This window comes from Squalius cephalus, assembly GCF_949319135.1.
Source record: "Squalius cephalus genome assembly, chromosome: 20".
NCBI classification, from domain to species: domain Eukaryota; kingdom Metazoa; phylum Chordata; class Actinopteri; order Cypriniformes; family Leuciscidae; genus Squalius; species Squalius cephalus.
This window is the reverse complement of record NC_137141.1, coordinates 7,027,191-7,041,771: the sequence shown is the minus strand read 5'-3', so window position 1 is coordinate 7,041,771 and position 14,581 is coordinate 7,027,191. Positions and strand designations below refer to the sequence as shown.

The following is a 14,581-nucleotide window of genomic DNA, read 5'->3' as shown; positions in this document are numbered from 1 at the left end:
GGGCCTGTGTCAAATTGCTCATGCTCCGCCCAGTACCACTGACGGACTGTCCCGTATTAACATATTTCCGTCCTCAGCCATTTGTATACTGTCCGCCAAGGCAGCACTTTATGTGTCTTGTGTCAACACCCCCATGGAAGAGAGGGGTGGGGTAAGCAGTTGCTCATTATCATTTAAAGAGAAATGCACCAAAACGGGTGTAAAAAGGGTGTTGTTTTACACAACCATTGAGGAATTTTAACCAAAGTATGTTACAAACTTTACATGAAGACCCCAAAAAAATCATACCAACTTGTGGAAAATGGGCATCCGATAACCCCTTTAAGACACCGGTCATGCCTGAGGCATTCCCCCATAGTGTCCTCTAGAGGATGCAGTGTGAGTTCCCATTCGAAAGGGAACAAATGGTATGTATAAAGTAGGGCTGTCAAACGATTAATCGCGATTAATCGCATCCAAAATAAAAGTTTGTTTTTACATAATACATGTGTGTGTACGGTGTATAATTATTTTCTATATATAAATACACACACATGCATGTATATATTTAAGAAATATTTGCATGTATATACTGTGTATATATATTTATATTATATATAATTTATATTATATATAAATATTTTATATATAAATAACACATTTTCTTAAATATATATATGCATGTGTGTGTATTTATATATAGAAAATAATTATACTCCGTACACAGACATAAATAATGTAAACACAAACTTTTATTTTGTGCACTTATTTATTTATTCGCGATTAATCGTTTGACAGCCCTAGTATAAAGTAATAGTAGTTGACCGCTGTGCTGTAGCTACAGTTAAACTAAAATAGACATCAAAACATTGGAAAGTGCATATAAATTAAAACACAATGGAATGCAAAGAGGAAAAATCAAAACACTTATGAGAGGTTCTAACTTGGACTCTTTGAGCAGATATTAGCCTTCCCAAAAGATGTTTTGAAATTACTCAGAGGAAACCGGAAGACTATTCCACAGTTTTGGCTCAGCAATGAAAAAGGCACTGTGACCCCTCAACTTTAGCCTAGATCTGAAGTCAGTCAATAATTTCTGCTCAGATGACCTCAGACATCTAACAGGTGTATTTGCACTCAGAAGGTCAGAGAGATAGTTTGGTGATGATCCTTAAAAAAAAAGGTACAAAATCTGTCACAGGGGCCAAACCCTTTTAAAAGGTAGCCTAATAATACACCATTGAGGTACTAATATGTAAACTTTAGGTACACATGTAGGATACCTTTAAGGTACTAATATGTGCTTAGGGGGTATTTAAGGTATAAACATGTACCTTTCGAAAGGGTACTGCCACAGGGACAGCTTTTGTACCATTTTTTTAAAGATAAAATCACAACATGCACAGCAGTTTCGCCATTTAAAAAGGCCCATCGATACCCCTGGTTATATCATCATCATTCATCCCAACCTGCTCACAGTCATCATGAATGTTTGAATGTTCACTTCATTTTTACTGCACAGGAACACACACACATGTGGTCTCACTTTCCATAAAGCCCGGAATATACCATCTTTACCATGCAGACTCCAGCCACAGGGCTTGGCACGGCCCCAGACAGCGCTGCTTTGACCAGTCCTTTAGGAAAAGTACACCCATCCAATGCCACACAAACCATGAAGCACTGAGAAGCAGAGCTCTGCATTTGCGGTCGTGGGGAAAGATTTATTGCTGTAGATTCAGCCTCAGTCTAGATGTAAGGCTTGGCAGTCCATTAAATGCTGGAAAGATTGAGGGAAAACGTAGAGATCAAAACGTGCTTAAATGCACATATTGTGTAAATATGGGTTAATGAACTCCAGATGCTGCTCCAGAAGGGGAAGCAGAGTTAAAGGGGAGCCTGGAGGTCTTATTCATTCTCATCTGCATTACCTAAGATCTTTCTAGACACATTTGTTATAGATACCATTGAGGGATTAAAAGCTCATTCAGTCAATTATAAGACAACATGATAACACATTTGCATATGTGTGCTGGTTAAATCACAGCCCATTCATCTTGATTAATGGCATCACATGAAGGCATATGTGTGCTGGTTATGTTAGCATATGTGCAATGATTCTTATGGAAATGTAGAGTTGAGATCTTGTAGTAATCTTTTAAAATGATTACATATATATTATAACATATAATAAAATTATATAATTTTTTAATTATTCGTGATCATGTGTGCATGAACTCTTAAAAAAAAACGTTTTACTGTAATTTGATCATTTGAAAGTGATGCAATGCACCATATATATCATATCTATAATTTATGCGGTTGATAAAGCTAATGATTACAAAATATATGGATATAGTTTAACCCCAGAGGAATACAACCAAACTCGTTTTTCTGCAACCTAACCATCATCTATTCTTTTGGAAGGGTTGGGCAGACCTCATTTCATTTTCTCGCCACTAGAGGGCATTCTGCTCATAGAATTCAGAGAAATCTTTTTGTGGGCAGTGCGTCTTTGTGGTGTATATGCCTATCATTAGCGAATCCGGACTTTGTATTGTTGCAATTCTATACCTTCTCCCTCTGTCTGATTTTTGGCTCCGGTTTCATTTAAGATTATTAATGCAGATGCCCATAAACAAGTAAAATAAATATTAGGCATAACCCTCAATGTGAAAAAGCTAATGTTGTTTGGAAGGCTGAGTTGTCATGAAAAAAAAGAAGACTATCATTGGAGTGATCCGTGCTTAATCTGCATCTAACCTCTATCTGCATCATGCGGACTAGGAATAATGTCATGAACTTTAGAACATCAGCTAAATGACAACTTGCTATACTTGCAAATTACATACAAATATGAACATGAACACTGTTTTTAACATTTAGGTAACTTTTTCTTACATAGCAGATGGAAAATTAAAAGCTTACCAGAGTAATGCAAGTTTAGGTACATTGTGCACCATAGTAAGCATACAGGACATGTATATGACCCACAAATGTACATTAGGGCTAGTGATGTAAAAGAACCCAAAAAACAACACTATATGTTCAAATAGTTCCCATGATCAAAGACACTTTAATTGAGGAATTCCTGGAGTGCAAAATTTTAGGTTGAACAGTCAGATTTTTTGGTCAAATTAAAACAAGATAACCTGCTGATTTAGATTAGTTCTGTCTAGTGCAGTTTCTTTCATTTAATATTCATTAAGATGATCACAAATCAAATTATTGCACAATACACTCTAAAAACAAATGTTTGACTCAAAAAATATTTAACACAGCAGTTTGCATTCTGAACTTCTAATGAAATCATGTTCAACTGACAATAGCATAAACACAAATTTGTAAGTAGATTATTAAAAAAAGTTTTAAATAATCTTAACCCTCTATGGGTCTAGAAAATGCACAGCTAGTTTAAGGCTAAAATCATGTTCCAAATTTGTTTTTTCTACATCTGACCTTTGCCCTTTTTTTTAGGTTGCCAAGAAGTGGACTCTCTGGAAAAGGTACAGAAAATATGTATCCCCTAAAAGGACTTTGTCATTTATGCATGATGCACAGATGTTTTGGTCTTTGAGTTGTTGATTTTTCAAAGTGTGCATGAAAAATGACCAAAAACTTTAGAAACTTGGATATACAATGATATATTTTACTCTAAAATGAACTCACCTGTGGTGCCTTGACAGCATGTGACCTAACAGCATGTGTGCTAATGTCTCATTCACTTTCTTGTTGCCAAAAATATCAAGTATATGGCACAAAGATTTTAATTTTATTGGCTGGAGGGGATGTCATATGATAATACTAACATGTAAAAACATTTTTGTTGGATATTATTTCTGTATTAAAATTGTTTTCTTTGCGTCATTAATAAGTGACGATGCCCCATGAGTGCCCTGAACCCAATTCAGCTTAAATGAAAAAATGAGTTAAAATTAGCAGCTAGCATAAAACAAGCTCAGTGTAACTTACTTAACATGCAAATATAATGAACAAGATATTATCTGTCATTGCTCGTATGATGAATGTATACCATCATGTAGCCACCCACAACTTAAAGGACAAGTTCGGTATTTTACACTTAAAGCCCTGTTTACAGGTCGTTTCTGATGAAATAGAACGGTTAAGATTAAAATTTGGACACATGCTGCTGTCCCGAGAATTTTAGGTTTCTTTCGCTTTCCCCCCCACCAGTAGACTGGTTGTATAGGTGCACTGGAACAGTCCTTCCTAAAACGCATTAAACTTTCGTTTACAAAGACATGAAACTCACCGAGTGGTCAGGGGTGTTCACTGGTATGCTCACACAAAAATCGCTGCAAAAGATGCTTTCCAACAGGTTTTATCGTAGTTTTTGTCCAACTCCATTGACTTGCATTGGATGTGCTGTGATGTACGGTATTACCATACTGTCTATGGGTATTACTCCGCCGCCAGAAATGGAAATGGGATTGTTTTCTTCTTCTACTTCATGTTTTTTTTACGGCGGATCGCAAACAATGAAATGCCAGTGGTTTGCTTGCAAAGGTGCATTATCGCCACCAACTGGGCTGGAGTGTCTATTATTCAAGCTCTCAACGGAAGAATGTACGGGAGTGAGACGTTTGGAAAAATAGGTCCACAGTTTTACAACGAATGGTAAAACACCTGTTGGAAAGCATCTTTTGCAGCGATTTTTGTGTGAGCATACCAGTGAACACCCCTGACCACTCGTTGAGTTTCACGTCTTTGTAAACGAAAGTTTAATGTGTTTTAGGAAGGACTGTTTCAGTGCACCTATACAACCAGTCTACTGGTGGGGGGGGGGAAGCGAAAGAAACCTAAAATTCTCGGGACAGCAGCATTTGTCCAAAATTTAATCTTAATCGTTCTATTTCATCAGAAACGATCTGTAAAGAGGACTTTAAGTGTAAAATACCAAACTTGTCCTTTAACCTAACAAACTCTACTCTTCAACACAATGGTAAACTTCAGCATAGCGGAAACTCTTTTAAATGTCAAACATAACAGCTTTAAAACACATAAAATAACAATTAATTTCAACATTTATTATCACTATCCAATAGCAATGAAATTCCATTCATTCATTGCTATAGGAGAGGAAGAATTTTCTAAACTCGTTAAATCATCTAAATCGACAACATGTATGTTAGACCCTATACCGACTAAGCTACTGAAAGAGATGCTTCCAGAGGTCATAGATCCTCTTCTTAATATCATTAATTCATCTTTGTCATTAGGGTACGTACCAAAAACCTTTAAGCTGGCTATGATTAAACCGCTTGTTAAAAAAACACTACTTGATCCTACAGAATTAGTCAATTACAGGCCGATCTCGAATCTACCTTTTCTGTCAAAGATACTAGAGAAGGCATTATCCTCACAATTATGTTCCTTTTTAGAAAGAAATGATATCTGCGAGGATTTCCAGTCAGGATTTAGACCGCACCATAGTACTGAGACAGCACTCATTAGAGTCACAAATGATTTGCTCTTATCATCCGATCGTGGTTGTATCTCTCTATTAGTGTTACTCGATCTTAGTGCTGCATTTGACACTATTGACCACAACATTCTTTTAAATAGACTCGAAAATTATGTTGGCATTAGTGGAATTGCATTAGCATGGTTTAAATCATACTTATCTGACCGTTATCAGTTTGTAGCAGTAAATTAAGAGATGTCTTATCAATCAAAAAGTTCAGTATGGCGTACCACAAGGCTCAGTACTAGGACCGTTGCTGTTCACTCTGTACATGCTACCCTTAGGAGATATCATTAGGAAGCATGGCATTAGTTTTCACTGTTATGCTGATGATACTCAGCTCTATATTTCTTCACGCCCTGACGAAACTTACCAATTCACAAAATTAACGGAATGCATAGCTAATATAAAAAATTGCATGACTAGTAATTTCCTACTACTTAACTCTGAAAAAACCAAAGATTTTAATTATTGGACAAAAAACTTCCTCACGTAATAATCTAGAATACTGTCTAACACTCGATGGCTGCTCTGTTAAGTCTTCGTCGTCGGTTAGGAACCTGGGTGTGCTCTTTGATACCAATCTTTCATTTGAAAGTCACGTGTCTACTATCTGTAAAACCGCATTTTTCCATCTTAAAAATATATCTAAATTATGTCATATGCTCTCAATGACAAATGTGGAACAATTAATTAATGCGTTTATGACATCAAGGCTAGATTATTGTAATGCTCTACTGGGTGGTTGCCCTGCACGCTTAATAAACAAATTACAGCTAGTTCAAAACGCAGCAGCTCGAGTTCTTACCAGAACCAGGAAGTATGACCATATTAGCCCAGTTCTGTCAAAACTGCACTGGCTCCCTATTGAACATCATATAAATTTTAAAATATTGCTGATTACTTACAAAGCACTAAATGGTTTATCTCCGCAGTACTTGAGCGAGCTCTTAACGTATTATAGTCCTTCACGTCTATTGCGATCTCAAAATTCCGGCCAGTTGATAATACCTAGAATATCAAAATCGACTGCTGGCGGTAGATCCTTTTCCTATTTAGCACCAAAACTCTGGAACAGTCTTCCTACCGTTGCCCGGGAAGCAGACACACTCTGTCAGTTCAAAGCTAGACTAAAGACACATCTCTTTGACCTAGCATTCACATAACACATTATAAACTTCTATAATTCAATGTTAGGCTGCATAGATTAGGTCAGTCGGAACGGGGAACACTTCTCATAAATCTTGATGTACTCGTTACATCATAAGAAGAATGGCGTCTACGCTAATATTAGTCTCTCTGTTTATCCCAAGGTTTACCGCAGTCCGCCGGATCCAGGCCGTATCCAGATCTGATGAAGGACCTGCGCCTGGGCGCGACGACAACGCAGTCCTGAAGTGTCAACTAGTCTCTCCCCTGTGAAGGCCTCCTTCCCTTCCCTTTACCTCTGTACAGATAAAATGTTGTTGGGATAATTCTGGTTCGCGTGGCTAAGCGGAAGTGATAAAAATTCTGTATTCTAAATTTTAAGGCCAGACAAGTAGTATGTTGAGGGTTGATTTGTAGGGAAGGACTACACGCCTGCGCACATATATATTCAAACGCGCAAACCTATAGACTAAACACATAATACACATGTGCACGCCATCAGCATTCTCACAGGTTCGTGTTTTTAAAGTTTGCGCAGAGAGAACTTAAGGGTTTTCTGTTAGAACGGTGTTGTGGTGTTGTAGTGGTCCCTAAGTTAATAACTAATGATCGTTGATGGAGGTGGTTATGTACTGTATGATAGTTCTTTCACCCCTGTAACTCATTTCTCATAAGCTTAACTGATGGTGTTACAACTCACCCTATGTTAAAACCAGCTGCATCCGAAATTGTATAATTCCCTACTATATAGAAAGAAAAAACAGTATGTGACAAAATAAGTCTGTCTGAATTCACCGACCTACTTCTGCTGAGATTCTGAAGTGTGCATACAATTGACACTTTGCTATCCCATGAGGCCGCACGGGAGAGGGTTTGTGAATGGCAGTGATGCGACGTAAGTCACATGATAATGACAACATGGTGAATATAGTACGTCCAGATTACATAGCCTACTACACACACTCATATTATATAGAACATACTCTTTTAGCAGTCGCAAAGTAAGTTCTTATTCAAAATAAGTGTCTATACTCAAGAGAGCATGCGATTTCGGACGCAGCCACAGTGGTACATTTTATGTTACTAAATTATTAATTAACAATAGTTTAATTATTGCTTAATTGCTTAAAGCTGCAGTCCGAAACATAGACTGTATATAACAATGGACGTTGTGTTCGTGACATGACCCGTAGGTTTCTGAACTTCTGAAGAGCATTTTTGAAGCCCAAAGTGGGCGGATAACTGAAAATGGGCAAAGAGGCTGGATTAGCTGAGGTGACGTGACGCTAACAGACAGCAGACAAGCGACTAGTAGTGACAGCAGCGGCAATCCACCTGTCACTCAAGTGGCCACGCCCTAAATTAATGCAGAAATTATATTAATATAATGTAAACGGAGGAGTTATAAAAAAATCACCCCTCCTCACAGTTGTCATGAAGGGCAAAATTAGCTATATAGACCAAAATCACTTTTTGTTCCAAGTCAAGTCAAGTCAAGTCAAGTCCCCTTTATTTATAAAGCGCTTTTAACAATATAGATTGTTTCAAAGCAGCTTTACAGTGATAATAGGAAATTACAATAACAGAGAATGTTTTGGCTTTACAGCAGCTCTAGAATAAAGTTATTGTCCAGCTAGAGTTAGTTTTGATTGATTGATTCACTTCCGTAGCAAAGATCATTAGTTATACCAGGCTGTAAACACATTTTTTCTGTAAAGCTAAAAGTTGCCATTTTAACATGGGGGGTCTATGGGATTGACTCTTTTTTGGAGCCTGTCTCTATTGGCCAATCGATGAATTGCAGTTTAAGTCACTTCCGTGTTGGCTTCAATCTAGGGACCGGAAGCTTGCCGCTTGGTCCGAAACTATTGGTGCTCGAGAGGTTAATAAACAGAACTGAATGCGTCTTGCAGAAGAACATTGTAAAATAGTCCCAATATAAACACTTATTATAGGTGTACTGTAATGATTCAGGGTACTCGCTAATTATATACATTTTGTACATTATGAACACAAAAAAGTTACAGACTGCAGCTTTAAATATTAATTGATTGCTTAATTATTTAATTATTTCTTAATTCCTGAATTTCCTCTCAGGAGTCAATAAAGTACACCTGTCTGTCGTCAAATTGTGCTGTTTTCATTGTATTCTGTTTAATAAACTTTGTCATCAGATATCAGAAATAACTATGGCCCAAATATTAAACATCAGTGAAATAACCTGCTCTATTGCAATCAATAAAATATGTCTGTCAGATTATCTTTAAGTATGGGATCTGTGAGTTACTCAGTGTATGCAATTAATATTATCTGCTGATAAACATAAGTTTCTTTCCATTCCAGAACTCTGCTTCTGATCAAGCATAAATGCATATAAACTACCATGATCTAAGTATAATTCAGTCTAGCATCAGCATTCCTCAGCCAACTCCAAGGGTGGTCCATGTGGAGCGTCGTCTAGCTGCTGTCTGCCTTCACAATGCAAGGCATCGACAGGCATTATAGCAAACAAACAAACCAACAAACAAGCAAACACACAAAGAGTAAACAGGATCAGGAGCAGATTCATTTGAGGTGTGAGAGAGCTGATTACAGTAGAGAAGGGTCTTTTTCATGGACACCCCCTCTAGAGTAGCCTGTCTTAGATTGACCACAGAGGTATAGCTCTCTCCAGCTGTGTGTCTTTGACGTTACGTCTTGTTGGAATGCATTGTCTGAGCGCTGCCGTTCTCACGTGACATGCTGCTGGTTTTGTTGACAGGTCGACATTTGGCTGTGGATGTCGGTATAGATGCATCTAATGTGAACATAAATTCTGTTTTTGTTAATTGTTTGATTCTTACTTGCCAAAATAATCTTGAAAGTTTATTTTCTCCATTCTGTCACCTGATTGAGTTTTGGTTCCATGCCACTGTCACCTTTGTCGCCTTTGTCTTTTGGCTTACTTAGTCGGGGACACTTAATATTCAACAATATTACTGATCTGCCTGCATTGACACCATTATATGAGAACTGAACTGAGCTGGACGATGGTATCACTGTTTTCTCCAGAGCGGCTGTATATAGGCCTATACATTTTTTACAACAAAAATGAACCATCACTTAACAATAATGAAATGAACAATATTTAGTAGTATATATACTAGCATATTTATTGCATTAGCATAAATAAAACTACGAAGGAATGTATAATTACAAATTAAAATAACAATGACTGTTATTTATTTCTAAAGTAAGATATTTTAGGATAGAAGTATGTGAAAAAAGTTGTTTCTGTGACAGCTCCAGCTCTCATACGCACTGTGTAATACATCAGTTTCCAAATTCCTCGTTCACTCCTTGCTGATATAGTGCACCCAACTGCCACGCATACGTATATAGTGATTAGATTATCAGTGAACAAGTGAGCGATTTCGGACACAGCAACAGAGTCGACAATGAGAGTTGATTCCTGTGCTGGAGTCGACCCTGACTATACAGGACTATTCAGAGTTGAGGAATTGACTCCTCATCACTTCAAGTGATATAAGCATTGCTTACGTGTAATCTAATGTGATCATCAGACATGAAACAGCATATATGAAACATTTTGGATATTCATACAACAAAATATTCTGGGGGCCAAGAAAGTTTTATGAAAATGATCAAAATGCTGGTGCCGGCTGGAAACGTAAAAAAAATAATACAATGCTTCCCAGGGAAAGAGTTAAAGTACAGTTAAAGGTATTTCAAGTATAAAAATGAATACCTAAATAGAAACATAGTAGTATAGGCCTACGTAAAGTGAAAATTAATATATAAATATTAACTTATAAGTTCGATGTTAAGTTCACTTAAAGAAAACTTACAAGTATACTTGCATTAAAATACTACTAAACTAGTAGTTTACTGAGAGTATACTTCAAAGAGTACTTTTCTAAACTAAAAAAGTATTTATCTAGTAAACTATCAGTATACCTATTAGTTCACTTGTAGTATAGTTGCAGTACAAATGAAAAACCTACACTAGTTGTGTACTCAAAGTTTACTACTGTTACACTTACAGTATATTTAAAAGTATACTTTTATACACTAAAAACTGGACCAAATTAGTCCCAAGTAGTATTGAAATAGTACACTTACAAGTATACTACTAGTACATCGATATTACAGTTTTTCTCAGTCGCTTTGGTGCATTTCTCACATCACTATTTACATTTGCACAACAGTTAATGCAGTTCTCAAAACAATTAGTACAAACTGCAAAACCTAGTTGATAACCTGCAAAAGCGTGTCACTTGCTCAAAATGGATAGCTCATTCCTCAAAAGCAAGTATTTATGTCAATGAATGTGTCAGTGTCATCAAAATGAAAAGTCCTGACACCATCGTTTATGAACAAGATAGTCAAATGGCTTAGTCATGTTTTCATTATGACAGTTTACTCTGTAAATGTTTTCCAATGCAAAAAAGTCAGATGACACTACCTGAAAATGCTCAATACAGCACTAAATACTATTTGCACAGCCATTTGAAAAATACAGTAAAGTTACACATTACTGTATTTAGTGAGGTAACTGAGTACAAGACACTGAATATGTAGCCTATGTTTCACATTTTTACCACATATGCTCTTTGCAATTCTAATTTGTTCACAGCATTGTGCAAAAGAAAAAATACACCATTCTTTACAACAAACATAAACTCCCTTTGGGTAGAGCTGTGCACAACTGTAAACAATATTGCAGTAGGCCTATATACTGTATTGGAACTGAACATACAACATACATAGGACTGTAATCATTCATGCACATCCAGACGTTCCTCTCTGTCTGGTCACATAATTTCATCTACATCCCAGCGAATATCATCTCTTGCTCAATTGCAAATTGTTAAATTTAGGAGACTTTTTCAGGATTTTTTTTTTTGTTGTTTTTTTTTTTAAATGACAGATTTTGACAACTAGTTCAACATTTTTGTATGTAATGACTCAAGCAATGAAATGAGGACTATTAGTTTTATATGGAATGACTATTCAGCATTCACAAGTATAGTTAATTTTGACTGACATGACATAAGCAAATGATAATGTTCTAAAACAGCAGAGAGTTGTATGAAAGCAATTGATGCATGTCCAAAAGCATTTGCAATTTGTTGGAAGGAATGAGAAACTGCTACTATGATGTGCACAAATGACTAAATGTTGTGGAGGTTGAACTAACTGTTGTGCAAATGTAAATAGTGATGTGAGAAATGCACCAAAGCGACTGAGAAAAACTGTAGTATACTTAAAATGAGCTTTTTACAAGGGACCCAGTTGACAAGCTGTTGAACCCTAAAAGATAAAGGCAAAAAAGGACCTATATACAGTATATATATTATTTTAGCACTTTACTTCTATACTAGCACTTTACTTCTAGGTTTATAATGTTTCAATTCACAACTTTGGACTATTATTCAGTTGAAGGTTGGGAGTTTGTTTCACCACCAAGGAACAGTGAGTGTGAAAGCCTTTGAAAATGCTTGAGGTCACAACCAGACTTTCTAATATGAAAAATGAATAAATAATAATCTTTCACATTATAATGTTGTAACTAAAGAGAACTAATGCATTTCATTTGTTCGTCACTGCAACTGGAACTGATTTAAGTTCTCTCTGACACTGTTCTGTATGTGTATACTGTGCGCATTTTCCTGTCTGTAAAAGTGTGTAGATTGTTGTGCTTGTGATTTGTGACTTGATTTGGTTTGAAGAGAGAACTAAAGTAAGTTCTTCTCTGTTCACTGAAAACTCGCCTATTTATTTAGTGCCTATTCAGCTCAGTCACTTCAAATGTCTTTGCATTAAGTTAGGAGCTAAATAGCCAGTTGGCACATTTATTAATGCTTACTGAGGACAAATGTGTCTCAGAAACAGCAGGTGCTTCATTAGGTCAGTCCTCTGTTACTGGGAGTTATGGAATCGACCATCCAAAGAGTGTCCGTTTCAGAAGAAATGACACTTTCCCTTTCCAGCGGTCCATACGTCAGAGTTAAATGAGGCCGATAGAATCCACAAAGAGGCTGAAATCTAAGGGCCAATCCAAGAATGGACTGATTGGATGACTCCAGCTGTGCTGAGAGGAATTCCCAGAGCTTCACACCTACTTCCTGCAAGCGAGTGACTGCAATACGCAACCTCTGAAGGGGGCAACCATTGAACTCTCAAGCAAGTGGCAATATTTGCTCACCTGAAATACACACAACTCTTCAATTGGGCCACAGGGCTGGAGCAGGGCTTGGTGGCTCAGGCAGCTGTGAGGCAGAGAGAAGGGGAAGGTCAGGAAGTTTAGTGAGGGGGAATCGGACCCCCGCTGGGGTGTTGTTTATCGCCGGCAGTCCCATTGTATTTTACGGGAGGGAAGGCTATATTTGTCCTTAGCCACGGGAGGCTGATGAGGTGCTAATCTGTTGAGGGGCTTGCCATTGGAGTCTCCTTGTTAGCGGGCTAGCTTGTTAGCTATCCGGGCCTGTAAAACAGAGCTTGAATTTATGGGCTTCCCTCCCTGAATTCTGCCACTGTTCATGGGTAAGCAAACACAGATTGGGCACTGATGTTGGGGCGGTGGTGTCTGGGGGACCTTTGAATGAACGGCTGGGATGACAAAAAGATTGAGTTTCCCCGGTTCCACCATGCTGTTTTTCAGTAAACATTACAAATTAGCCATCTGCATATGGATGGATCTTCAGGTGAGGCAGGAAGGAATTGCAGGGCAGAATTCTAATAACATGAGTCTGACAGGTGACTGAGTAGATATCAGCACATATCAGTGTTTATGAACACATTTATTGCCCAAAATCTAAGCATTCATACTTACGATTTACCCTGGAATACCTGACATATGAAATTATAGTCAGAAAAATCCAATTTTATGAAAGGGAACAGTTTATTGAACCTTAAAGAAAAAAAAAAAGGTCTGTCTTTTATGTTTTGTATCATATTTGATACATTTGGCCCATATATGGGAGAATATGGATCTTGTACTCAAGGAGAAAAACTATGAAGCAAAGATATGCAATTTGATGCAGTTGCTGATATTTATATGACCATAAAGTAAGATGAAATTCTGATTATGTAAATCAGTGAGATCTTTATAGCAGAATACTTACATAAAATGCATATAAATATCAGATGTCACTCTATATATTTCAATAATATGTCTTAGTAAGATATTTGAATGCTTAGTTTAATAATCAAAGCTGTTTTAAAACATAATGCAACACAATATAATAAGGACTGAGAGATAAACAAACCTTCCTCAAAAGCCTGATGTATATGTGTATATGGTCATATTGAATTATTAAAACCAATGTAAAAGTTATTCTTATGTGTTTGAATGATAAAAATCAGATTTCACAGCAAAAAAAAGACACGTGAACCATGACATGAAGAGGGACGTTTGTACAATTATACTAAAAGACCTTTCAAAAGTATAATCAAAAGTACAATCAGATGATAGAAGGCATGTACAACAGGTTTTTCAGTTTTGCTCATGGAGATAATTTAGAGGTCTTAAAAATGTATGTATCAAATATGACACTGGGGATAAAAACTACATAAGGCTTAAATGAATTTTGCAACAATCATTATATTTATTAGGCATATAGAATGTGTCAAAGAAGTTAGTATATGAATACGAGAAACTGAAAAGAGAGTAAAGCTCTTGGTGATGGTTGTCTTGGGTCAGCCTTCATTCCAGCTACATTAATCCCAAACCCACTATCAGCCCGGAATACAGATAAGACTGCCCTCTGGCAGACACGGGAATAATGGAAAATGGGAACAGTCAAATGCCTTCTGACTGATGTAAAACGAGATACGTGTCTGTTTTCTTAAGGGGGTCTGAACGCCTGCATCGGTCAGTTCAAGCAATGGAAACACTGGTAATGACTGGCATTGATTTACTGAATCTACCAATTAAGACATTTTCTGGGCTTTCTAGATACATAC

The 14,581-nt window shown here is 37.0% G+C and overlaps 1 protein-coding gene across 1 annotated transcript in view; it reads left to right on the top strand.

The window, feature by feature from the left end:
* prkd3 (protein kinase D3) overlaps positions 1-3,481 on the top strand; it is a 100,968-nt gene extending 97,487 nt beyond the window's left edge. The window contains exon 20 of the transcript XR_013819328.1: positions 3,457-3,481. The gene's annotated coding sequence lies outside the window, so the exon portion shown is untranslated. The remainder of the gene's footprint in view (positions 1-3,456) is intronic.
* Positions 3,482-14,581: the final 11,100 nt, after the last annotated feature.